Below are 27,540 nucleotides of genomic sequence, written 5' to 3'. Positions count from 1 at the left end.
TTTTTCCTTATTCCTTACATCAACTAATTTCTGAATTTTGACAGGACAAGAGTTAGCATCACCTAACATCATTATACAATTCTATTTTTTTTCTTTTAATCATATTTATTATAATGAGGAATTATGATTCATGGATTATTCACATGGTGGAACATGACCCAGGAGTATCCTGTGAAAGAGCACCTGGCTGGTCATGTTCACTAGCTGAGAAAGAATCAAAAATCTCTGACCCTCCAAAAGGTGACCTTCATTCTTTCTCTGGCAACTACTGCTGTTGCTGTATTCACTACCTTCATCTATGTTGTACCCTCCGCATACACCAGTAAATTCCCTTTTCCTTTCACAGGATTCAGCTTTGTGACTGAAAAAAATGGCTCTTTGAAAAGCTATGAAGCCGATGGCTACATAATGATATTTAGAGATTTGCTTTAGGAATTGACTTACAGGTAAAGTAGATATTGCATTAAAACAATGGTCCAGGGAAATGGCAAGGGTTAATTGGTTCCTAAAACTCTGTTCATGATAAAGTTTCACAGCTTTCAAGGCAGACACTGTGTCTGAACCCAACAGACAAGCAGGCATACATAACAAAAGATAGGCTTGCTGCATTGGAACCAGATCACAGTGATCAGCAGGTATCCTGGTTTTCTTTGATAAAAAATCCACAAATTTCAGATTAAAAAAGGAACCCAAAATCCACATTTTTCCATGATTAAAATGAAACATCACTAAAGTACATATGTATATAGATTTTGGGTTCCTTTTTTAATCTGAAAATTGGAGGTGGGGTTATATATAGCAGTGTTTCATTTTAATCACAGAAAAATGTGGATTGTGGATTACTTTTTTTATTAAAAAATTGGGGATTTTTTTATCACAGAAAACCAGGATTCCTGGTGATCAGCTGCAACGTTCTTGGGTTTTCCATATTTGGTGGACAGACCAAATTAGGAGGTGAGGCCAGGGTTGCCCAAATTAAGACACAGTAAATGACCAAATTAAGATGTATGCATGTGATATGTTTGAGAAAAAAAGGAATATAATAATAGAACAGAACATGGACAGTATGATGATCACAGGGAAACTGATCAACAATACCAGGAAATGTAAAGTCATCAGAGGAGAAAGAATACAAAAAATGGGATTTTAGAGCAGCAAAAGATCCCTGAGGTGGAATGCTGAGGCCACTATGGACAGATGGCACACCACCCATCTGTCTCAAGGCTGATGACATCTGACATTTAAGAATGAACCACACAGTGAACCTTGTGTACTGGCCAGGCATACCTTTCCTCCATGACATCCTTAGGACTGGTAGATAAGGGGGAGGATTATTTTGTTTGCCTTGCCTGCATTACTGTTATCTGCTATAACTATGTATCAATAAAATTTGCCTGTTATCAAATGAAAGAAGTCCTGGTTGGTCCGAGGGTTTGGGTCCACTGGGAACAAAGTATCTGGATCATAAATCCAGTCCCAACAAGAGCCACCTTCACAAGCTTTTTGATTGGTGCTATCTGAAACTGAGTATCATTCAGATAAGAGAAGGTATGTTTTTGGGGGGGAATCAAAACAAAAAAAAACAAATCAAAGACCCAGCTGGTGATGACGCTTCATTACTTCACACATCATTGAATTCTGCATCTTTAATTTTTAAGAATGTTCTGTATGCACTTTAAAGTCTTGATTCTTGGGCAGTTCCAATCAACTAGTATGTCTGCACCAACAGCAGTCAGTCTATGCTAGATATCTCCACACTAAGGCCTAGTTCAATAGCATCAGGTCACACCCTATACCCACCAAAATATTCTAACAACTATGGCATTGTTCTCAAACTCCAAATATTTTTGACACAAAGGGCAGGATGACTGAAGTGCAGCTCACAGCCAATTCTGAGTAACTCAACTAAGGCATAGGAGTGATTGTATTATCTAGTCTAAGTAACTGCGCTTATTATGGGAATAGGGACATACCTGGATGTCTCCAGAGGGTGATCTTCTTCCTATAATGTAATAACAAATACTGCATTAAATAGCACAAATCTAGGCTGCTGACCTCTTATAATCTATCCTTCTTAACTGAAGACTCAAGTATGGTCATTGGAATTGACTACCTTGGCCTTTAGGACATGACTTTGACCATTCTATCACCCTGAGAAAAGGTGGGACTGTAAATCATACAGGAGAAAGGGTTTGTGGGTAACTAGGGCTGCTGTGCTAGGCAAGAAGAAGTTTATTAATACTGAGGTTCATGTTTGTTGGGGACATGAGATAACATTTCTCTCCAAGTTGAGTTTGTCCTTTACCCTGTATGCTTCCTGCCTAGTAAAAGATAGCCTTCAGTGAGCAGAATTGAAAGAACTGTACTTAGGTAGCACAGAGCTTGTGTTCTTCCAGTCATATCTCCCAAATGTTGTCACAAGGAATTGGGGAATCATTATGCTGGTATTTCTGCTTACAGTTTTTTTCCCCACCATTCTAGTTCATGTGCAATACAAAATGCAATTACAAGCATTGAATAAGGGTAAGCACAACTCTACTGACAGAGAGGAGGAGGAACCTGCTCCAGCAGTTGTATATGGAATATCACAAACCTAGTAGCTGAATATTCAAAAGAAATACATTATAAATCTATCTGTTGATAATTTGTATTTTATACTCACTAAACTAATGACTCAGTTCTCAGAGCTAAGTTAGCTATAGTATAGCTCAAAGTCAAGTTACTTTTCTGATTATACTAACATTACAGTGAAAGCTCATTAAATTAAGTAATCTGTATTATGCACATCTTTTCTACCACCAGTCAATCCAATTCACCTTTAAATGACCTTTGAAAACTGAAAGGAGTTTTAGAAGTATAATAAACCAAATAGGTTGATAATATCTACAGCACAGTGGAATATGAAATCTGTTGCACTTTCACAGTTTAATCCATTAAATGTCACTAATTTAAAAAATATATAATTTAAGTACTTTTAAAATAAATGATTAAATTATTTATTGGAAATCCAATGAACAGAAGATTGGGTGGGTTTTTTTTTTCCTCTTAGTTGCATATTATCTACAAATAAATGGCCATCATAATTTGCTATTTGATGAACATTTTATTCAACATAAAGAATTTAAACCTAAAGCAATTGCTCACATCTAAGCCTAGTTATTGCAACACTTCTATAACCCAGATATATGCAAACATTACTTGCATTTTAAAATAAAATAAAAATCTACCTAAAGAATGTCAGTTTTAGGAGTTTATTTCTTTGATATTCAAATTAAGTAAAATATTTTGTATTTCTTATAAGCTGAAAACATACACATTTACCTTATTTCTAGCTGAGAAAGAAAAGGATACATCTATATAAATTGTCTTTCTTATACCTGAGAAAAATAATGATGCATATTTTTAGAACAGCTACGTTAACATTCCTAAAATAGTATATCGTTGTAGAGCAGATGCATTATTTGTCCCCATTAAACCACAGAGCAGAGTTCATGCTGTGACTTTTAGATTTACTATGTAGTTACAAACTACATACCAGTATGCTAGACAGTATATTCATTGTTATATCATTGCATCTTTTTTATGGTTTAGATTTAAGAGTTCGGTTCTCCTCAGCAAAGCCTAGGTATTCAATGTTCAGGGGTAAGACTTCCAAAAACAAATTGGGGAGAAATTTTATCTCATGGAAATGAAGACCCTGACAAACAGGTGCCTCAGAATGTATAACACCACTTTGTCTAGCATATCAATCTTTTGTTACATATAACTACTTCAGTCTGTATTATTTACAGGCCCATCTCCCTATATGGTAAAGTAGAAAGCCATGCTGAAAGTTCAGAGGACTGTAAAACTAATCCAAAGTCTCTTTAGTCCTCAGGCCCTTTAGGTGAAGGGTTATCACTTCCCCTTCCATAAGGCAAGAGAACCCGTGTCCTCATCCACTGTGTTAATGCAGAGGAGGAATATTTCTTTCTTAATCCTCACCCTTTACCTGAATTGCTTCCTAAGTTCTTTTCAACCTGCATTCTGAAACATTTCTGTCTTCAGTCATACTTTGATCTGACTTCACCACTTTATAACAGCTATTGCCAAATTGACTCAACTTGATCACACCTAGGGGTGGAGATTAGTCAGGCCTTTCCTCTGTTGTGTATTCTTCCTTGAGATGTCCATTCCCTGAGCAAGCATTCTAGTATTTAAGTACAAAATCTGCAGCGGTTTAAGGAACAGCATAGTCTGTTCTCTTGGGCTGAAGTGGGAGGAATCATAGCTCAACTTTCTTTCAATAATAAACTGTTTCTATATCCTAAATTATTTCTCGGCATTGTAATTGTCCATCAATCTCTTTCTTAGAAGTATTGAGACTAAAGTGGGGGGAAAAGCACTGCTATGTTTCAAGGTGGCATCAAAAAGACCTAGAATTACCCAACACCTTATATACATTTGAAAATAATGCAAATATGAACAATATGGACTTGTATTATCTGTACTATTGTTATAAATACTGTGAAACTGTGTGTGGTGATGATCTATGAGAGGGAAGAGCCCACCTTAATTTATAGATCCAAGGTTCAGTTCACAGCAATGGCAATTGTAAGAAAACAATTACACACCAAGAAACACTTTCACATTGTTTTATCTTTAAATTTAATGTGTTTTATATGGAGTCATTGAGGGATGATAAACACAGATTCTCCATTTTTACTAGTTATATTTCAGAGCAAAAGTAAAGCAAAATTGCTTTGCTTTAATATTAAATTCCCTGTTGTTCACTTTTTCAGAGGCTCTAATTAAAATGTTAGTAATTGTAAGTCATTTTTAAAATTTTGTTTTTGTCTTAAAGGACACGTGGGCTTAGGCCCCGGTTGAAAGCTTGCCCTTGTTAGTCTTTGCCTGGAGAACAAGCAGGTTTGCATCCTGGGAACTCTAAATGAACATAAGATCAGTAAGGGCAAAAGCAATCTTAATAATGGGCTAGAAGGTTTAGCCTTTGGGAAACTGGTTGGTAAGGAAATGCTCAAGTGTAAAGTAAAGTTGATGCTAAAGTGTCCTGTTTCTGCCTAAAGGCTTCAGATGCATAATATTCTTGTTAAATGACCACTTTTCTACCTTTGTGGAAAAAAAAAACCAAACAAGTAAAATAAATGTAACTGATTATTTACTTGATTAAAATAATAAAATTGTAAATTCTGACATTCAAACCTATATGTAAGAAAACATGTTTTGATTTATATTTTAAAAGTTAAAACAATTCAGAGGTATCTATAAAATGGTTTATTAAGCTCATTTTCATACTTATTAGTAAACACATCCAAGATAAATTCGCTTTTAAGTTGCCTGTTTTCTACAGACAATATTTTATTGAATGTATTTTTATTGGGCTGTAAATCAGTATTATTATTACTAATAAATAAGTTGAAACCCTGCTGAAAACAACTATAATATTAATGTCTGTGGATCTTTTTTCCTGAAAATACTCAGGTTTGTTGTAAATCTATCCTCATTAAAATCAATAGTGAAACCCCTTTTATGGACAAAGCACAAGTAGACTGATACTGCACTTCTGAAAATTGGTCGCTATTGTTTCTTGACCCTGCCTGTTATTAAACAACTTTAAAGTATGGTTATTTAAGCAAAAAGATGTGTCAGAGGAAGCTGCAACAAAATCAGTGTAGTGACTTACATGATGAGAAGCGCTGCAAGTTTTGTGACTGTGAGGATTATCCCACGTATGCCTACATAGTAGCCAATGGAGCATACTTGACTAGATCACCCCTACTATTCCACTGTCACCCTCAATTATGAGTTACTCACAAAAACAATGAGGATAATATCAACACATCTTATTAAACAATATCTCGGTAGTTGTAATTATTCACTGTAGATTATTTAAACGGTTACATTTTGGGGGAAAATGTAGAAAACAGAACATATTTCATATATTTAAACTACAACGTTGTATTTGTAACATTCACAGATATGCTTGGCATTCTATGAGTAATCAATAGTAATCATACTAAAAAGAAAATAATTCCTTACAGTTGATTTTTTATGAAAAATGGCCCAAACTGTGGCATGGGGAATAATCTCTCCCTTAACAATGTAGTGTGCAAGAAGACTTATTGTATGAGTAGTGTAAGATTCTGCAAGTAGTTCATAGAGATTTAGATACTGAGCACCTTCAGCGAGCTATCTAGTCCCCTCAATTCATACTGTCATCAGCAGGAGCTGAGGACACATTGGGACCTTGGAGGAAGCACTTATCAGCTTGCATGACTGGGCTCTGAACAGGCAGACAGACAAACAAGTTGTCAGGTAAAAGAGAAAGAGCAACTTTAATTATCCTTAGGCCACAGCATATCTGTCAAGTGCCAGAGTGCTAAGTGAAATACTCTGTTCTTTAAGAGTGAACTACAATTCCCAGGTACAGATGTGCTGGCAGTTCTGTCATTGTTTTTATTGTGGTCATATACCTTTCTGTTTGTGTGGCTATGCTAATATGTATAGGATGTGAAAATCTATCTGCCATATTTGGTCCACAGTAATTAAAGTGTTTTGCTTCTCTAATTCTGCCTTAGAATAATTTTACTGATTTCAGTGGATTGACACTGACATAAAACTGGAGAACTGCAGTTTTGAATTCGGGCCAGCCCTTAAATTTATAAGTCCTGGTCTATATTTGGACATTAAATATAATTAAAAGTGTGTGAGTATGTGTGTGCAGCCATGCACATGAACACAAATATACATACAGAAATGCTCAGCTTGTCAAGAGCTAGTTATCCAATGTTCATATTTCCTCAGAAGGAATTATTGGTCAAAGAACACTATTTTTGTTATTGTCATATAAACAGTTATATTTTAGTCTTATACGGCATTTTCAGATATGGGGATGTATAGCTTATTTATTTATTTATTTATTTATTTCACATGTAAGAAGAAGAGTAAAAGTAACAAAAATGAAAGTAATAATAATCCACGCACCTATGATATTGAATGTTTCTATCCATGCTTTGCTTTACGCAGATGATACTGTACTACTGTCACAATCCCAGATAGGGCCCAAAGGCAGTTAGATGCTTTTCAACAATATTGTCTCATAAATAGCTTAGAAATAATCACTGCTAACTCCAAAGTGCTGGTTCTAGGGAACAAAAGGTGGAAGCAAGTATCATTTTTACAGGAAAAAAAGAGATTAGAGATGGTGTCCTTATTTAAGTCCCTTGGAATTTATTAAAAAAAATCTGAGATGGAATAAACAGATTGACAGTGTAAGTATCAAAGTAAAACAAGCCTTGTGTACAGTGTTATCCTTTTTAGACAGAAAGTTAGTACTCCTAACACTGAAGATCTAAGGTAGGGTCCATTTTATTGTATGGTGTGTAACTATGGACTGCTGACCCCATGGTTCATTCTAAAATAGAAAATATTTCTAATTATGTTTAAGTTAGTTTTATCCAAATTTAGGATAGCTGGGGTGTGGGGTGGAGAGGGGGGAGAGGGGAGAGTGGAAATGGGGAGGAGGTGTTAGTCAATCTGAAACAGGAATGCTTTATTATTGAATAAACTTAAAGCTTGAACCCCCATCAGATACCTTAATTGCATTTTAAAAGCCTCTCCTCTTTCAAATAGACCCTTATTTAGATGGTTAAATAGTATTTATATTTACTCCAGACAAATAGCCTGGGAAATGTGCTGACGGTTACTGACCCAATATTTTCTCTACATTTAAAACAAGATATAAAATTAAGACTTAAACATGCCAGGATGAAGACAGGTATATGGGTAGTGAGATTCTCTCAAAATTCTCCATTTTTGAGCGTAATAAAGCACCCTTTCAGCCTAGAAACCTCCCTATCTTTGGTACAAAACTACAAACACCAAGAAGCCATTACTAGACTGCAATTCACTCTAATGAGATCAAAGTCATCATGGCCAAGTGATGCCAGGTGCCATACACAGAAGAATGAGGGAAGAATGAGAGAGCTGACTTAAATCACTATTTGTGATCTTGTTCATACTCTGAAGAAATAAGAGAAAAATGGATCTTTCCTTTGGTGGAAAAAAAAATACTGGACTAATGAAGAAATTTAGCTCTTTTCTAACAATTTAGGCTGCCTATAGACCAGCTTGTTTCCATTCATAGTTTCATTGTTTCATAGTTGGTAGGGTCAGAAGGGACCTGAGCAGATCATCAAGTTCAACCCCCTGTCCTGGGCAGGAAAGAATGCTGGGGTCAAACGACCATGGCAAGGTGTCTATCTAGTCTCCTTTTAAAGACCCCAGGGTAGAAGCGAGCACCACTTCCTTTGGAAGTTGGTTCCAGATCTTAGCTGCCCTGACTGTGAAGTAGTGCCTCCTGATATCTAGCCTGAATCTACTCTCTGTCAATTTATAGCCGTTATTCCTTGTTACTCCCAGTAGTGCTCGGGGGAACAGGGACTCTCCCATTGCTGCTGGTCTCCCTTAACCAGTTTATAGATGGCCACCAGATCCCCTCTCAGCCTTCTCTTGTGAAGGCTGAACAGTTTTAAGTCTCATAGCCTCTCCTCATAGGGCTTGCCCTGCAGCCCCCAATCATGGACATTCTCGATGTTGTCCACATCCGTCTTGAAGTGCGGTGCCCAGAACTGGATGCAGTACTCCAACTGCAGCCTGGCCAATGTCATATAGAGGGGGAGGACCACCTCCTTGAACCTGCTTGTGATGCATCTGTGGATGCATGGCAAGGTGCAGTTAGCCTTCCTGACCATGTCCCCACATTGGCGGCCCATGTTCATCTTGGAGTCTATAATGGCTCCAAGATCCTTTTCTGCCTCTGTTCTGATGAGAAGGGATTTCTCCAACCTGTAGGTATGCTGCTGGTTCTTTCTCCCTAGGTGCAGTACCCTGCACTTGTCAGTATTGAATCCCATCTTATTCTCATCTGCCCAGCCCTATAACCTGTCCAGATCCAATTGCAGCCTGTCCCTCCCTTCTAGTGTGCCCACTTCTCCCCACATCTTAGTGTCATCTGTGAATTTGAACAAGGTGCTTTTCACCCCCTCATCCAAGTCGCTCGTGAAGATGTTGAACAGTGCAGGCCTGAGGACTGAGCCCTGGGGGACCCCACTGCCCACATCCCTCCAGGTCGAAAATGACCAGTCCACCACCACTCTGGGTGCGGCCCTCCAGCCAATTAGCGACCCATCTGACTGCGTAGGCATCGACACCACAATCTCCTAATTTTTAATGAGAATGGGGTGAGAGACCATGTCGAAGGCCTTCCTTCCTAAAGTCTAGAAAGACTACGTCCACCATGACACCTGCAGTCAAGGATTTTGTGACCTGGTCATAGAAGGCAACCAGGTTGGTTGGACAGGCCCTGCTTCTAATGAACCCATGTTGGTTGCCCCTAAGCATACACTTCCCGGCTTGCCCCTCACACATGTGCACCTGGATAATTTTCTCAAATAGCTTCCCCAGCGAATTCCAATTAGAACATGTCAGAGAAGACTCAATTAATCAAGTCTGTTCCACCTTCTAATTAGAACGCTCTGGTGTTGCCCCACTGTCATGTGTATTAAGCCCCCCACATTTCATGATGTCCACCAGGGTACTTTAAGTAACCCTTATAGAATGAGTTTTTGTTAAAGCACCCCCTGGCCAGTTTGAAATGTGTGGGTAGGGGATGTGGGGCTTAAGATGTGTGATGGTGAGCCATTTTAATTAGAGCAGCCATCCATCCAGAAACTGCTGTAGTTTAAATGTGCCCTCCCCCACAACCTTGGAGCACATATATAAGCAGACTTAGAACTTGTCCTATACCTCCTAGATGTGTTTGTTTTACTTGAACAAAGAGGGAGGGCCAAAATCAAATAGCATTTTTTGTTTTAAAATTTTTACTCTACTATATTACTTCCTTTTATCTATTTTTTTTATCTTCCAAAACTGTGTTCTATTTTGACATGGTTTCAATTAGCAGAATTTATTATTTTACTTCCTGTTTTTACCAATATCTGAACATTACATAATATTACAATTATAACATGTAATTGTATTGCTTTAGTGAGAGCTGTTAATAACTGCTATTACGTAAAAATGAAATATATCAATAAAATCAAGATAGTTGGCAGGGAAAAAAAATGCCTGTAAGGCAGTGAGAAGAGTTGACATGTGAGACCAGGAGTAAGAGAAGAATGGGGAGGCTTAATGAAATGAATAAAGTGCTGAAAGAGAGATGGCCCTGGCTTCTAGTCTCAGTCCTTACTCCTTACAAAAATTTCTATTCTGCTCTTCATCCCTTTTATCCAATGACTACTAAACACAAGGGGCAGTATATAGTTTCAAAAGGAGCACTGGAGAAATAGCTGGATAATGCCAATATCCAAATTGCTTATGTGCCAGTTCTATTAATATTCAACTTCTTTCCATATCAGGGTACAGGATTCAGAATGGGCTCAGTCTGAAAGGATGGAAACATTTGGAATATTCTATTTTACCTACTAGTGTGACTACTATTGTTATGTAGATGTCCAAGGTCCAGAGTCTTTTCTACCATTTGCAGCCTGCTGGTTAGAGCACTACAGTTAAAAATCAGAGATACTCAGGCTCAAAACATCAGTATAACAAGGGCTTAGAAACCAGGTCTCCTGTTTCCTCAGTGTGTGACATAACCATCCAGATCTTGAGGCTAGGACATGAGAGCACCAAAATATTTTTTTGCCTCCTGCATTTGTGCTCACATATGTGTGTATGTAGTTGCCTTTGTGGATCAATACAGTGCAGTGCAAAGGGGTAAAACATGGCCATTCCCATTCCAACTTCTATTTAGGTGGTCAAGGTAACTAGATTCTGGTTTCAACTGGCTGCTGTAAAAACCTCAGAAAATCACCATTCCCCACAGCTTACTTCTCCAACCAAATGCAAAAGTTAATGGACAATGTAATATAGATTTTCAAATAGATATAAAGAATATTTTATTATTAGCCTCTGAGGTACATTGTACTTTGGGGCAGGGGTTGTCTCTTGTATTTTGAATTGTCTATGACAGTGGTGCCCAACCTTTTTTCCCCACAGGCCAGAGCAACTGTGTTCAGTCCATCTGTGGCCTTATCCAATGTGTCGGGCAGGCAAGGTCCAAACCCAATCCAGCCACAATGTGTGAGGGCAGGGGAGGGGTGCATCCCAGCCCTGATTTGACTGAGCAAAGGTGATCCAGCAGTGGGAGAAGGGGGTGGCCTGAGCCCAGTCTGGCCACGCAACTGTAGTCCAGCCTAGTTATGATCTGGGCTCGGGGGAGCATCCCCAAACCAATCCAACCCTGGGGGGAGGCATGTCCTGGCCCCAATTTGCCCATGTGGGGTAGGGGTATATCCAGTCATGTGTGGGGAGCATGGCCTGGCTCTGATCCAGCTGTTCAGAGCATGGGGGCTGTCCTGGGCCCCATGCAACCATGTGGTAATGGCCCACCCCAGCCACTATGTAGCCACAAGGGCTTAGTAATTTGGCAGCATAGGAGAGGTCAGTGGCAGTATTAATTGCTGCTGCTCCCTTACCACCAAATTTCCTGACCTGCGGAGAGCCCCATGGGCTGGATGCTGTGGCTCCATGTGTTGAGCACCCCTAATCTATTATGTCCATAATATCACCTACCAACATTGCCAGACTGGCTGTTCAGCTTTAGATGATTCCCACTTTTTTGTATGTATTCAATGTGCGGGCCGGGAGTGACCCGAGCCCTTTTCCGTGCTGCACGCGGGCTGTGGCCAGCAGGCCGGGCACGCTGGATCGGAGAGGGAGGGCGACGAGCTGGAATTAGGCACAAACGCTTAGCGGTAGTTTTAAAGATTGTTTACTTACACCGAGATGGCAGTGGTGTAGGCTGGAAAACTTGCTTGAGTTGCGGTTACAGACAGGAAAGAAGAGAGGCGGACAAGAGTTCTAAACTCGTGAACTCTAGCCCAATCCGGCTGAAGGCTCTGAACACGCGAGCCCGTCGTCTCAACCGAAGAAAGTACTCGTCCGAAAGAGCTCTGAATAAACTCACACGAAGTTTGCTAGGCTCCATGGGTCCTTCTGCTCACTCATCCACACGAAGTTTGCTAGGCTTCGTGGGTCCGGTTCTTTTGCGCGCAGGGAGGGATACGTCTAGGCTGCGATTGGCGATGGGGAGAGGCTAGAGGCTGATCAGACCTCTGTTGCCTGCTTGAAATGCGCTGGGTCCATAAGGATCCACAGCACTTAGAGATCTTCACACAGTGTGAAGTCTCCTCCTCCCGGTGTACGTGGAGTCCTCCAACTTGGGCGGAAACCACTCAAGCCTTTTATACAGCTAGCAAGCCAACCACTAGCCGCCACGTGTGAATAATTTAGAACTGGTCAATAATGGGACTCGAATTAGCATACAAATGGCGGGAACTCTTTGCAACAAGCATTTCTGTGCTGCAACAAAGAAATGCACCCTGCAAAGAAAGCTTCAAATTGGCGGGAAATTCTCCCTTGCACCGGGGTTCTCTTTAGCAGCAGAAAACTCCACCGTGCAAAGAAGCTATAATTTAGCAGGAACAATTTAGCAGTGCCGAAGCACACAAAACAAAAATCACACCCTTTGGGTTGTGACATTCAACTTCTTTATTTTCTCATTTAAAAATATATCACTTATACATTACCTCTTACTAATGTGTAGCATAAGTGAAGATAGTGGGAAAAAATAGAAACAAAAAAAGAAAAGGAAAAAGACATACCTCATTTGGGCATATATTAACAGATGTGACACACGTAAAACACAGGAGGTAATTATTCTGCTCTATTGGTGCTGTGAGTTCTCAGGTATAGTTCTGTACTTTTGACATTACATATATGTCTTAAGAAAGGTATAGATAGATTTAAGAGAGTTCATAAGAAAGAACAAGAATAAGAAGCATTTTGGAAATGTCACTTATAAAGAAAGTTTGGAGAAACTGTTTTTTTGGGGTTTTTTTCTGGAAAAGAGAAGACCAAGGAGGTGCGTAATAAAGATATTGTTACACCTTACATTGTGAGCCACATAAATGTTGAGCTGTGTTAGTACTAGCTTGGAGATTGGAGCCATCACACCCTTGGTCTAGAAATCTTCTCTGACTGTCCCCCATCTGTACAGCTGTGATGTACCACTAGAGGCCTGGTGAGCAGGGGAAGGACTAGGAGCTGTAGCTGTGAGGTGCCAGATTGTATCCCTGCTCTACAGGGGAGCGCTGGGGGGAGCAGTGTTGAGAAGTCCTGGGATACTGGAGGACTTCAATTTGGGTGGTACATTTGTGAGGAGTGGCCACACCTTAATGGAACTGGAGGTGGGTAGTGCAGATTAGAGGCAATCCTGCCCTGGACTGACATACCTTTGAGCCGCATCATGAGTGCTTAAAACCACTTTGAAGTGTTAATGTGGAAACAATCCATGGGTTAAGAGCTCTAGGAACTGCCCAAAATTACTATGTAACAAACCCCTAACAGTCGTTCAATATATAGAAAGCTATAAAGATGATAGTCATTCTCCACATTCACTGTAAGGTGTTTAAGTTATCTGTTTAATTTTGAGCAAAAACAATTTACTCTAGATGTTAGAAAACCTTTCTAACTATCCTCTTTTCAGAGGCACAGGCTATGGCATTTACTTCACTGGATGTTTTTTTAAGAATAGATTAATATAAGTCAGGGTTGATCTAAGAATACTTATCCTATGTCCAGCAGAAGGATAGAGCTTGTCAGCTACAGATTTTTGTGGTTGTCTAAGTAGGTCAAAGTAGTAAGTAAAATATTTGAGCCTAAAGAACATGCAGTTTTCTGTCACCTGCTTAAGAGCCAATCTTTTTAACTCGCTTAAACCAATTGTGGTTCCCTTAAAAAAATGAACTACTCCAAAAAAACTAGCCAGTTTTAAATTTGAATCACCTTAGTACTTTAATATTTTATCCTTCTTAGACTCCTTAACTTCTAATCAAATAAACAACCTGTCACTCACTGTAGCTGGATGCAGTTCAACCACTGCATTGACTAGAGGTGAAAAAACACCACTGTAAGTCAGAGAGATTTGTTTAATGAGTTAGAAACATTTTTAGATCTCTTTCCAAGTGGTGAAGTCCTTTGTGAAACATTGAGAAAAGCGAAATGTTTTATCAGCCTCAGTATAGCTCATACTTGAACAAGGTATAAATTATAACAAATAACAATTGCTTCACTTCTACAATAATCTGTACACGGAAATGATGAAAAGTTCCAGTTTCTGAAACTTTTAAGCTCTTATTTTAAACATAAACAGTTAACAAGCTTTTCTCATTATTGAACAACTGCAGAGGTAGCAGACCTGATATCTGGAGTGGAATAATCAGCTTTTCTTATTATCTTTGCTATCACATTCTGTATTATGTTTTAGCAGAATCAGACAGTGGGCATATCTACATGTGCGTTAGTGTGCCATTTCTAATGTGCATTAAATTTAGTACCTCCAGGTACCTTTACATGTGCTTGGGCGGGAGGGGGATCTTTAATTAGAGTGGCTCTCAGAGCCACTCTAATTAAAGCACCACCACATCTCATGTATCAGTATTCCCCCTCTTAAAAATGGCAGCAGCGGTGCTTGAACTAAAGCTTACTCAATGAGCTTTTGTTCAAGTGCCTTCTCCACCATTTTAAAGCATGGAGACACTGATACATGAGATGCGTGCTGGAATTCCAGCACTTCAGGCCAGTCTTGGCACTCCTGTATAGGTGTGATGCCTCCAATGTGAGGCAAGCTTCACTACTGCACAGTAGCACATTTGCACATTTTAGTGATGCTTAATGCACAGTAGACTATTTGACTGTGCATTAGCATAATGTCATGGTTTTTTTACATGATGCTTTAATGTCCAGTAAAATAGTCTACTACACATTAAAGTGCATGTGTAGATGTGCCCACTGTTCCTAATTGTGTATATCCTTTTTCAAATCTAAAGGGTTTTGTTCATGGTTCAAGAAAAACACACAGAAATAAGCTCCAAATATTTGATAGAGGTCTCAAAATCTTTATTCTTAATTTTCAGGCCTTTCCAGGAAAATTTAAATGAATGAAAAACATCCCCTTTATTAAATGTTGCTGAGCCTGTACCCTCAATCCTAAGCCAGTCATTTCTGACTACTTGAAAACTTCCCATTAAGCATACCCTAGAAAGTATCTCTTATGTCCTCTAGGTCCCACCCACTAACCCTCTATAACAGGGCTGTCCAGCTAGTGGCCTGCAGGCCACAGGCACACTGTGAAAAGAACAGAACGTGGCCCATGAGTAGTTAATGTGTGGGCTGGAGGCTCTGGCAGCTGCCTTTCTAGCTACTGTGTGGTAGGTATGCCCTGGGGGTCTGCCTGCCTGCCATTGGCACATCCCACATAGTGAGAGGATACCTTAGGAGCCACCCTCACAATGTGCAGTCACAGGGCTGAACACCAGCACCACACGGTGCCCCTGTCTGCACTGAAGTTGGAAATCACTGTTCTATAACTTTAGATTGTCTTAGAGCCAAAACACTGCTGTTTTTAGAATCTGGTTAAAGAGGTCTATTCCTGTCCTTCTAATGTACACTCTCTCAACCCTCCAAGTACAGTAATGTCCTTCAAATGACCATTATGTTTCTTACTCTCCTATTCTGAAGCAGAAATATAACTTGACACTTGCTGTCAAATTATCTGCTGGATCCTGTGGCTCAGCCCATTTAAAATTAAAAATAAAACAGCAATTGACCAAGACCCTTCCCTCTATTTATGGGAGGTTAGTAGATCAGATTGAGTTTCCTTTGCAACAACTGTGAATCTCTGGGTATTTTCTATGAATTCCAACATTGTGCTGCAGAGCCTGTCTTTTTCTACCTCCTTACTCAAAGTTCTAGTCTGAAAAAAATACAATGTCAACAAAATTGTGATGCTGTTAAAAAATGTCTGCACTTGCAGAAACTGGTAGTATTTCCTTATATCCCTTCTCAGTGTCAAGCAAAATGTTTCACATTGCTTGGAAAATTTTGATCAGTTTTGTCATAAACCCAAACAAAATGTACTTTCTCCTCCTGAAACCTATGACAGTGTATTTGTGACTGTGAATGTGAGGCTGTTAGTCAAAGTTCAAGTACAACTTGCTGAAACTGCTCTCTTATTCAAGTACTAAAACTACATCCATCGCTATGACCTCTATGTTAAGTATTTATATGTCTCACATCATCACAGTACTTGGGTACCACATGCTTATTAATGTATTTATTCTTACACTGAAGTAGAAGACATTATTATTTGCACTTTACAAATGAGAAAGTGAGAGAGACAGTGACAGTGGACTAGATCTAAAAAAGTGTTGCAGGTGTTGAAATGGTGAATGTCAAAATACTTAACTTTTAGACCCCCGGAATAGAATCCAAAACCCTGTTTTAAGATTCTAGGCTTCATATACAATAAATGGGGAGAGTTAAGTGCTCCAGAATGGGATCTAAAACAACCAGCACACTGAGTGAGAGCTGTATAAAGGCAGACAACACAGAAACACTGAAGAGAGAGGAGTGTCTTCAACACTGCTTCTTTTCTGTTACTTGTCATTATTAGTTTTAAAACATGACTATGGAAGTGGTGGTAGTACTTTCCTTTTCATGCATTATCTTGCTTGTTAGAGCACTCACCCAGAATGGAGATCTGTTGCTTCTTATATCTATGAGACAATGGGTGCATCTACACATGCATATTAATGCAACACAATAAACTCTGGTGAAGTTCACACCAGAGTTTATTGCTCCTGGGTGCCGCGTTTACATGTGCTCCCAGGGGGCCCAGAGGGCCAGCCTGCCAGCCCATGGCTGCTTTGATCCAGCTCAGTGTGCTTCATGGGAGTGCTCCAGTCCAGAGCTAGTCAGCAGGCAGCTTCGCCAGAGCCCCTGTACGAAGCCAGCCACGTCAGCATCTGCACATGTGGTGCCCTGGAGTAAAAAACTGCACAGCAGGATAGTATTTGTATTTATACATACTATCCTCCTGCCAAGTTTATTAGTTTACTCTAGCCTAATAGTCCTGCATGTTTAGATTCTGAGACATTTACTACTGAGCTAATTAGGCAACTGCAGTACACATCTCATGTAGACATGCCCACAGGGTGACAGTGGAGGTTGTACCATCCCCTAGGCTGTACCCTTATTTGTGGTAGATTTTCAAGTCTGACCCCAGCATTCTTTCCTGCCCATGGCAGGGAGTCAGACTTGATGATCTGCTCAGGTCCCTTCTGACCCTACCAACTATGACACTATGAAACACATGCAGGAATTCAATCATAGGGCTTTGAAGTGTTGCCCAGGGTAGGAGGGGGAAACATGCACACCATGGCCCTTCATGTTGGTGCCCAGAGCCCCATGCAGAGGCTGCAGGAACAAGAAAGTAAAGTGCCATGCAGGGGAAAAGTTCCTCCTCCACAGGACTTGAAAGCCCTGTGCCTGCAGCCCCATGTGCAGGGCTATAGGTGCAGGGCTCTGAAGTGTTACATGGGGGAAAGCATCTTCCTCACACAGCACTTCAAAGCCAGTGCCTGCAGCCTCCCACACAGGAACAGAGAGAAGAGGCAGAGAGCTCCCTTCCCTTCAAGACTGGTGCAGGGGGGATTGAAGCAGTGGGACAAAACCCTTACCTGCTCCTCATACCAGGGACTCATTTTCCTGTTATATGTGTTAGGATGTTTTTAAGCCTCTCCAGAGATATTGTGTGTTGACTACAGTTAAGTCTGGGGACTTCAACTGGGGTGCACTGAATCTTCTGTTAGGAAGAAAGCCAGTGATCCTAGATGGAGTCTTGCTCCTCTGCTCAGGGTCAGACCGATTGCTAAATTTGGGGTGAACAAGAAAGTTTGCTCAATGCTCAGATTGGCATGGACTATGGGGGGCAGGGCATGGACTATTGCCTTCCTCTATAGTGGAAGGGCATGGCCCTCTTCTTGGGTCCTCTTGAACATTATTGACAACATTTTATAAAAGCAGGATCTTGGCTGCTGTGGTTCCCCTGCTTTACCTGTGGCAGGTCGGGGGTGTTAGGTCTGTGTTGTGTCAGACCTAACACAGGGTAGTTTTATGTAGAGTTTAGATTATGGTTGTATGAAATGGTTTGGATTGGGATGAGATTCTACCTCAGGCAGGGAGTTGTACTAGATCACCTCTGGAGGTCCCTTCCAGCCCTACTTCTCTATGACTTCTAGTTAATTACTCATGTGTTAAGTAGCAACCTGTCACACATGTTCAATCAATTAATGGCATGATGAAATAACAAATAATACACACATTTAGTACACAAAATATGTGTAATAACCAAGATCCTAGTTTTCTCTGATAAAAAAATCCCCAATTTTCAGATTAAAAAAAAGAAACCCTAAATCCACATTTTTCTGTAATTAAAATGTATCAGTTATAAACATATATATATATTGGGTTTCTTATATATATAGTGGTGTTTCATTTTAATCATGGAAAATGTGGATTTGGGGTTCCTTTTTTTAAACCAAAAATAGGGGATTTTTTTTTTTTATCAGAGAAAATTAGGATCCCTGGTAATAATTCTGTGGCTGGTCTCTATCACACCTTTAATTGAACGTGTAGCCAAGGCCTATCCTCTGGAGCACATGAGGGCCTGTTAAGACTCCCATGTGCTCCAGAGGCTATGTGACTCCTCAACTAATCAGGGCTTCCCGAGCTGTGATCTCCAGTCAAATAATCAGAGCTCCCAGCCAGGAGAGCTCACCATTGGCTCCAGCTACAGGAGCACATGGTATGCTCCCCTGGTTGGGGGCGAGCTTGACACATGCACTCCTTCTGGTCCTACATACATTCCTGTCTTGGCTGCCTAGGTAGGAAGGAGGGAGGCCTCCTTGCACATACTGGTTAGAGTGAAGTTACATGTTAAAGTTAGACCATACTAAATCAGTGGAATATTAAGTGGTACTAAATTTAGGACGTGCTGTGGTAGTCACATATTAATGTTGTTAATACCATTTCTTTCCTGCACAGCTCCGACTTGCCACTAGAAGGCTGGTGAGCAGGGGCATGGCTAGCAGCCAGGATGCCTCTGGATGTAACTGGAATGCTTCTGAATATGGACAGTAGGCCATGTAGATGAATCTCTAAAATCTGTAAAAGTGTCCAACATTTCACTTACTTGCCTGAGAGAGAAACTAGAATCTGGCCATTAGGTTAATTCATGGATGGAAAAGAAGCAGGCTTTTTTGTTGTTGTTGTGTTTTTTGGGGGGGTTGTTTGTTTTATTTCATTGCATTAAACCTTCTAAAGAGTATTTTGTATTATTTAATCAATTCAGGCTGAATCTAATATTTGTTGTAGAAGCTGAAATGCTATTGATTTTAACAGGACTACATAAGATATAAGACAGGGATTTGGGGTTTAAGAATTCCCATTCTTGTGGAACTCGTGAATAAGAAAATAAATGACAGGAACTATGTTAAAGATTCCATCTGGAATTCTTAAATGGACTGTAGTCATGCTTCAAACTTTTGGTCAAACTGATTACCCAGCCCCAGTAATTAGTGCCACTTAATGTAAAGTGCTGTTCAGTGTATTAGAAATCTCTTGTCAGAAGATGCCCTGGGCTGACAGCAGGGTGACCAAACTAATTCTCACTTTTAGAGCAGACAGAAATTCTAGGTCAGGGATAAGCAAGTTATGCTCACACTTTATCTGCCTGAATTATATATGGATCTGGAAAGAACTGTCCGTTAGTTGAGTCATATATGCAACTGACCCTTTGCCTTCATGAATATGAATGTTCACAGAAAAGTAAGGAGAAAAAATATACTAAGAATGTTTTCAATAGCAAATTGAGTTTCCATTTAAATATTACACACCAGATAGAATAAATACCCTAGGATGTATGTACATTTTGCACCCAAAAATATGCTTTACTAGCTATTTAGAATTAGAAGAATGTCTTACTATATAACTAAATAAAATGGAAGGCTTTTCTTCTCAGGTGTAGCATGGTGAATATTATGGGCCCAATCCACAGAATTTAATGGGAATCATTCCTTTGCTTTCAGTGGGTTTTGGAGCAATTATGCATTTTCTATGATACATCATGGGCAGAATTGTATATCAACTACTAGGTTTCCAGACTTCTGAGCTACCTGACTATAATACAGGAACAATTTTAGTAAAACTAAAATTTAGTACCATGTTAGTATATTATAGGAGCAATTTTAATACCACTTCTAGGTGCATAAGTGTCCTCATTTCAGGAATAGGGAAACAATTGCACATCTCTGGAGGGGAATCCTGTTCTTTAAAGAAGCCCAGAGGGTTAATAGAAACACTCCAATACTTTATTTGGGTAAATCAGAGTTAATCTCAGACTGCACTTTAGTCATCTCTAGGTGAACTCAAATTATGACTCAGAGAACTTTTTAAATGTATATAATTCACATAATAATTCACATTGTCATAGTTTTAATGAGACCTATATTTTTACTTTAATAGAAAATTTAAACCTGTTATCAGAGAAATATCTGAGGTGAAGATTTATCATTAAAAAAAAAGGATGATTTTTTTTAGATGATGTTACTTTTAATCATCTCTGCTTATTTGTTTAACACATATGGATCTTTCCCTCATCACCTCCAAGTAACTATTTGAAAATATTTGAAAACATTTAAAAGCCACTTACAGCTATAAGTTCCTATTGCTAAGTGTCTACGGTCAGATTTTCAGTGGAGTTGATCAGTAGTAGAATCCTATTCATTTGGGACTGCTGAACAAACGCATCTAGATGGTACACCCTATATCTTCTTTTCCACTTGTATTATACCTAGAACAATGAGGACCTGATCTTGATTAAGCACCCTGACCAGTACTGCAATTGAAATATAAACATAACTGTTCATGAAATCCTAGGAATAATAAAGTTACTTTAAAATTCTAACAAAAATACAAATAAAATCTACAGAAACTCCTATTAAAATAGGAAACAGAAAACAGAACCATCACAACAAATACTTAAATGAAAGCAACTGACCTGTAAACGGTAAGGTGCAATAGGTTGACACAGTGAAATACCATTTTAAAAGACTTTTTTGTGCATATTTCTCCTCTTGATTATTGTATTAAACAGCTGCCAGTTTCACTATCAGAAGCTTCAGTCTTCCTGGTCAGCATTAAAGATATGATTATGTAAGTTATTGTGAAGAATTTAAAAATGCTCGTTTCCCCCTCCTCCCCCTCAAGAAAGCAGTCAAGATAAGCCATTTCCAGAAGCATTTCTGCTAGCTCAATTCTATTTTTAGTGAAGTCAATGATAAAACCTTCATTGACTTTGATGAAAGCAGAGTTGCTTTTAAAAGCTTTTAAAAATCTCATGCTAATAGGAGAAAGTTTTGATTAAATAAACCATTAATCAGTCATATAATTCTGGATCTTAATGTTAATGGTTAAGTATAGTTCAGTACTATAATGTGATTTCACAGCCAAAAGAACTAAAAAAGTTTAGATGATTAGAAGGGAATTGAATTTTAAATATATGTAATGATAAAACAATTTTTTAAAAGCTTTATCCTGTACCACTTAATAGGTGTTTCACATGGACTTTAATAGGCACGTTCAAAGGCTAGGGCATAAGTTATTTTAGATATCTTATGTATATATATTTTTTCTACTATGAACATATTAAACCTGAAATACAATAGAGCATAACTTTTACTTCTGCATTATATTCTACAGCAGTAATTACAATTAATAATAAAATGCAACTTTTCATCTAATGAACTGTGAATAATCAAATTCTATTAAAAATAACTCTCTAATTTGTTTAGGTTACAAGCATTACACGTTATCTAATTATTGGTGTAAAATTATAAATTATGAAAGTCAAATCTGTTAAATTAAGAAGGTCACAAAAATAATTAAGATTATTGAAGCATATTATTAATACTTTACAGTAGGAGGGGCACTGTTGAAATGTACCCTTTTCCCCTTGTCATGGAAATATGGACTTTTGTAGTGTCAGTGTTTATCTGAGCTAAATTACAAGAAAACAAATATTACAAAGTAGGAAGTAAAGTTCCTGACAAAAATAGATCTTACCAGATACAAAGGGAAAGGAAAAATATGTCTTCCCAGCTTGAACATGAGTTACTAATCATAAATGTAAAGTATTTCTGCTTTTTTTTTTTTGGCTTGAATGATTTCAGAAAGAAATAATAGATGTAAAAAAGGCAAAAAAAAAAAAAAGCATATTAAACAAATAACATTAACCAGTATCAGACTAAGAACAGACTGAATCAGGTTCCTGGTAGGCCTGTGCGAAGTGGCTAGTATTTGCTTCAGATTTGGATTCGGCAGATTCGGGGGACAGTGATTCAATTTGGTGATTTGAATCACTGTCCTGATTAAATAATGCCAAATCTGATTCGGAGACTCAGCAGCAGCAAAATCTCTGAATCAACCAAGCCAGGCCCATCCCCTGCCCCTGTCCCAACTCAGCAATGGCTGTCCCACCTGCCCCAGCTCCCAGAACTTGGGGGAAAAAAAAGCCCAGGCTTGGGGGAAAAAAAAGCCCAAGTGTCCTCATGGGTGCTCTGGCCCTTTAAGAAAAAACCTGAAGAAACCAAAGGACTAACCATTCCTGCCAGCAGGGGGCGATTTCCACTGTCCCCATTGCCTCACACCATGTGGGGGGCTCTGCATGAGTCCTTGAAGCCCCAAGGCTGCACCAGAAGCAGTGAATCCCAGGGCTTTTCTTGGCTTTTTTTTCTTAAAGGGAAGGAGCCCTGGCAGGCGGGGCAGCTGTGGGGGGGCCAGGGGAGTGGGACAGGGTTGAGGGACTGGGGGAGCAGAGGGGGTTGGGGGGCGGGCAAGGGTCCCCCTATGGTCCCCTCCTCCCTTTCCCAGCCCCCTCTCCCCCCAGAGAGCGTTGAATTGATTTGGACATTGACATTGGTCCCCTGATTCAATTTGGATGTGGAGATTTGGCCACTGAATCAGGCCAAATCTCCTCCAAATCGAATCACCACCCGAAGCTTCAAATACCCCTAGTTCCTGGTACACAATACATGTAGGGTGCAATAAATATGTTAACTGTACCATAAACAAAGCAGTGCTAAATGTTCAGCTGAACCTGCAGGCCCCCCTCCAATCTGCAGGATAGCAATGGGTGAAGTTCTACAGTGGCATGATTGCAATTGTAAGAGTTTATTCCCCATCCCAAACATTGTGCTCCCTACCATTCTATCCGGCATAGCAGGAGGCATGATGTTTTGGATGTGGTATAAAAATTCCTCCTATCCCAATTGTGCCATTGTGTGAACAACTGCCAGAGCCTCATAAATATAATCCTAAATGGGCCTGTTATTTAAGAGATAGTTGTAACTAACTTTAAGCCAGAAAACAAAGTAGAAGGAACATGAAACAACAGCACGTGCCCCTTCATCCCATTCACAGCTCATTCTTGGTTTCCTGTTTTCATTGTAGAAACATGAAAGGGTTTCACACATGCATCGGTACTTCACTGTACCAGACACTATACAATATACAACACAAAGAGAATCCTGGCCCCCTGAAAAGAGTTAGACAATATGGAGCAAATGAATAAGCAGACCTAGGAAGAGAAGACATTATCAATGGAACAACCCAGTAGTTTAGTATGTAGTTGAGCCTATGACTGGACATGTGTTAAAATGTTTTTCTGAATCATCACCTGAGGGAGCTACAGAGCCAGGCATTCAACCAACCAGGCTTATCTCTGCCTGGCTGGACTATGGTCTTGAGGTAGTGTTAATTCCCTTGGTAGAAGGAGTCCCTGGGCTTCTGTGGACTGGAACCTTGCTAATCCTATTTGGGTTGCAGCATTCCCATTAAAGTAATGGTGAAATTGAGATCAGTCCCTGATTTCAACAGTTGACTGTCCTGCCATGCATGCGTAACATGACAGGATGCATGATTGTTGGGATCAGGAATTGGATCCAGTCATGGCCAGGGATCCTGGTTTTCTCTGATTAAAAAACAATCCCCAATTGTCAAATTAAAAAAGTAACCCAAAATCCACATTTTTCCATGATTAAAATGAAATGGCACTAATATCTATTGATCAATATAGATATATTAGTGGCATTTCATTTTAATCATGGGAAAATGTGGATTTTGGGTTACTTCTTTAATATGAAAATTGGGGCTTGTTTTAAATCAGAGAAAACCAGGATCCCTGATCATGACGTCATTTTAATGTCTGCTTAACACCATTTTCAATCATCTTTGAAATAAGGGCTTCACAGTGCATTTCAAACTGAAACACTAGAGATGTTGTGTCTTTTAGCGACTAACAAAAGGTGAGACAAAGTGTTATGAAGGCTGTGTGGGGTATAGGTTGTAGCCATGTTGGTCTAAGGACAAAGGCAGACAAAGTTCTTTGGGTAAATCTGTGATCTTTTATTAGACCAACTCAAATAGTTGGAAAAATTCTTCTTTGCAAGCTTTTGGGTGCAAATGAAGTTGGTGAGGTGTTTCAGTGATCTTAATATAAATTGTATGCCTTGCATAACTATAAACTGTGCTGTTTAAAGTACAAGGAACTCCAGCTGCAGTGGTATACTGCAGTGTTGATCTTGTAACCTACATCATTTTAACCTACATCATTTTCTGACCAATTGTACTGAAGCCCAGAGGATTACTCACAGAGTAAAACTAAAGGATTAAGTTGACAAGGTCATGACCTTAATTGGAAAGTGTCAATTATATGATATTATAGCTGGGATGCTCCTTTTAGATTTAAATGTGATTCCAATTAAAAAGTAGAAGTGTTCTTTGTGCTTTGCTCTCATTAAATACTTAACAAAGAAAATGTAGATAACCTCATTTATGTAAAAAGGAATTTATTCTATCTGTATAAATTGTATGTTAGTATGTGTACACACACACACACACACACACAAATTGATACCCTGCATAAACTATACTATTTGCAAAGTGAAAATGAGTAGTAAAAGTTATTAAACCAGCATGAAAATATTTCTGTTGCTGAATAAATTCTGCCTTTCTTTTCTTCAGACATTCTGCTTTGCTTGCTGCAGTGAGCTGGCAGGATAATGTCATTTACAATGATGACAAATCCTCTGTCATCTTTCTCTGTAGTTTTCTGCACCTAATTTTGAAAAAAAATGTGCATTTGTTATATTCATTAATGACATAATAGAAACCAATTACATTAAACCAAGTTTAAATATGTGCCCCATTGTACTTAGATTGCCTATATACCTTATGCTGTACATCTATGCACAACAGAAGAAAGACTTAAGTGCAAATGATCATTGAAATCCACAGAACCGGTATGCTGTTCTTACAATAATACTTGGATAATAGACTTTCAGGCCAGCTTCCATCTACCTTCTATTTTTGCTGATAAAAATTGTTGAAGGAACAGATGATAACTGTTAGGTGATTACATATCTCATCGAAAATTTATAAATCTGCACACTTCCAATTCAAATAAATAGAAAAAAAAATCTATTAATTTCAATGGTATATTAACTGAAATAAACATGCTATTTGAAATGTGTCACACCAAATAATGTGTAATATGAGCATGGATAGATATTCTTTAGGTGCGACATGGTTTTTACCATGAGGAAACACTGAAAGTGACTTAACTGAGAGTTTTGCAAGACATGCAAGTCAGACTTGCTCTGGCAGGAAATTGGATCTTGCCATATATCCAAATTTATATTGGGATTTTGTTATATGTCACCAGATCAAAAGCAGCATGAGGATGAGAAATGGCCAGTGAAATTAAAAGGACCTGCACTAAAGGGAAATCAGCACTGATGGGGGATTTTAATTGTCTGGACATATACTGGTATTTACTTAAAATAAACTATGGTCAGAAAAGTGACTCTGCTACACTTCAGCTCTTTCTAAATGACTCCTACGTCAGATTTGCTCAGTTTACAAATCAACATGAACTGTTTCTGTCTTCTAGTACTTTGAGATCACTAGATATCTGAAAATCAATTGCACTAATTTTTGTGTTTTGCATCACCACCACTGTTGGCTTTAACAATAATTTGGAATCAAATTTTGAAGAGACATGCTTTTGATGATGCTTACAGCAGATACATCAGTGCTTTATTGCTGACAATAGTAAGATTTGTTTTTAGTATGTTATACCTAACTGCCTCACTTGAGAGGAAGGAAGCAAAGGCATGTAAATTGAAAATGTCACTTTCTTAATAATAATGCCTCCTTGCAATATACAAAACAATAAATCTAACAGCATTTTTATGCTTGTAATACATACTGTTCCCCAGAAATGTCTTGTTGGATAAGGAACAATGTGGTAGACAGGGTTGGATCCAGAACTTTGTGAAGTGGGATCCAGGAACAGCACCGTTTGTGTGCTATCCTTTGCCACTGCTATCCTTTGCCACTGCTCCCAGCTCTCCCCGCCCCAGGATGGGCAGGTTGGGTGGAAGGAGCAGCACCAGGGCAGATTTTCTAGGACCCCAAATCAAGTAAGAATCTCCCCCACTTTTTCATCTCTACGCTCAGCAGTACCTCTCCTATTCTCTTATTCCCCTCTCCCTTGCTCACTACTGCTAGTGGCCCTGGCTGCTCTGGGAAGGCAGGGAGCCACTTCCACCATGCTCCAGCTGGGTTGCATAGGGAGCAAGGTGTAGACAGGGGACAGGAGCAGCAATGGCAGTAGCAGGTTTCCCCTAAGTTTTCTTGCAGGATGGCAGGGAACACTTGGGGGGATTGGGAAGGGAGGAGAAACCTGTTGACTGCCAGTAAGTCTAGCTCCCCATATAGCCCAGCTGGATCAGGGCAGGAGTGCCTCTGGAGTTCCCCACCCTGGAGCAGCAAGGGGCATAGAAGAAGGAATGGCATGGAGGGGCCATGGCACTGAGCACAGGAAATAAGTGGTATGGGGAATCCTTACCTGATTCAGGGTAAGAATACCTGTCTGCTGCTTCCACAGCATGGCCCAAAAGGAGGTGGGAGAGGGAGGGTAATGGCCATGCAAGCCTGGGTGACTGGTGCCTCCTGAAACTGGGAGGGCACAGTTTTTGGGTGGCAGCATTGGCAGTGTTAGCAGCAGGGTGGTAATTGATGACCACCCATAGGAGGTGGCAGGGGTGGGGGTGGCAAGCGGCGAACACCCGCAGAAGCCAGTGGCAGTGGTGTGGTGAGGTGGTGAGCGGCGACCACCCTCAGAAGCCAGTGGCAGTGTAGTGAGGGGTGACCCCCTGCAGAAGCCAGCAGTGATGGTGGCATGGCGAGCGATGACCGCCCACAGAAGCCAGTGACAGAAGCGGGTGCAGGCACTCTTGGGGGGGGGAGGTGCCCCCCATGTCCCCCCTTACCAGTTGCTTATGCATGCAACTGCCCACCTTCTGGATCTTGGATTCACCCCTGTGGTAACATGACTTACTAACACACTAAACAATACCATGATACCATGATAAGGAAGAAGTATAGGAAAATAGCCATGAATTCTTCTAGATTAAAAGCAGGACCTCAGCAACTGAAATACACATTAACTGAAAT

The sequence above is a fragment of the Alligator sinensis genome, unplaced genomic scaffold (genome assembly GCF_000455745.1).
Source record: "Alligator sinensis unplaced genomic scaffold, ASM45574v1 scaffold33_1, whole genome shotgun sequence".
In the NCBI taxonomy this organism is placed as follows: Eukaryota; Metazoa; Chordata; order Crocodylia; family Alligatoridae; genus Alligator; species Alligator sinensis.
This window is presented reverse-complemented; position numbering follows the sequence as displayed.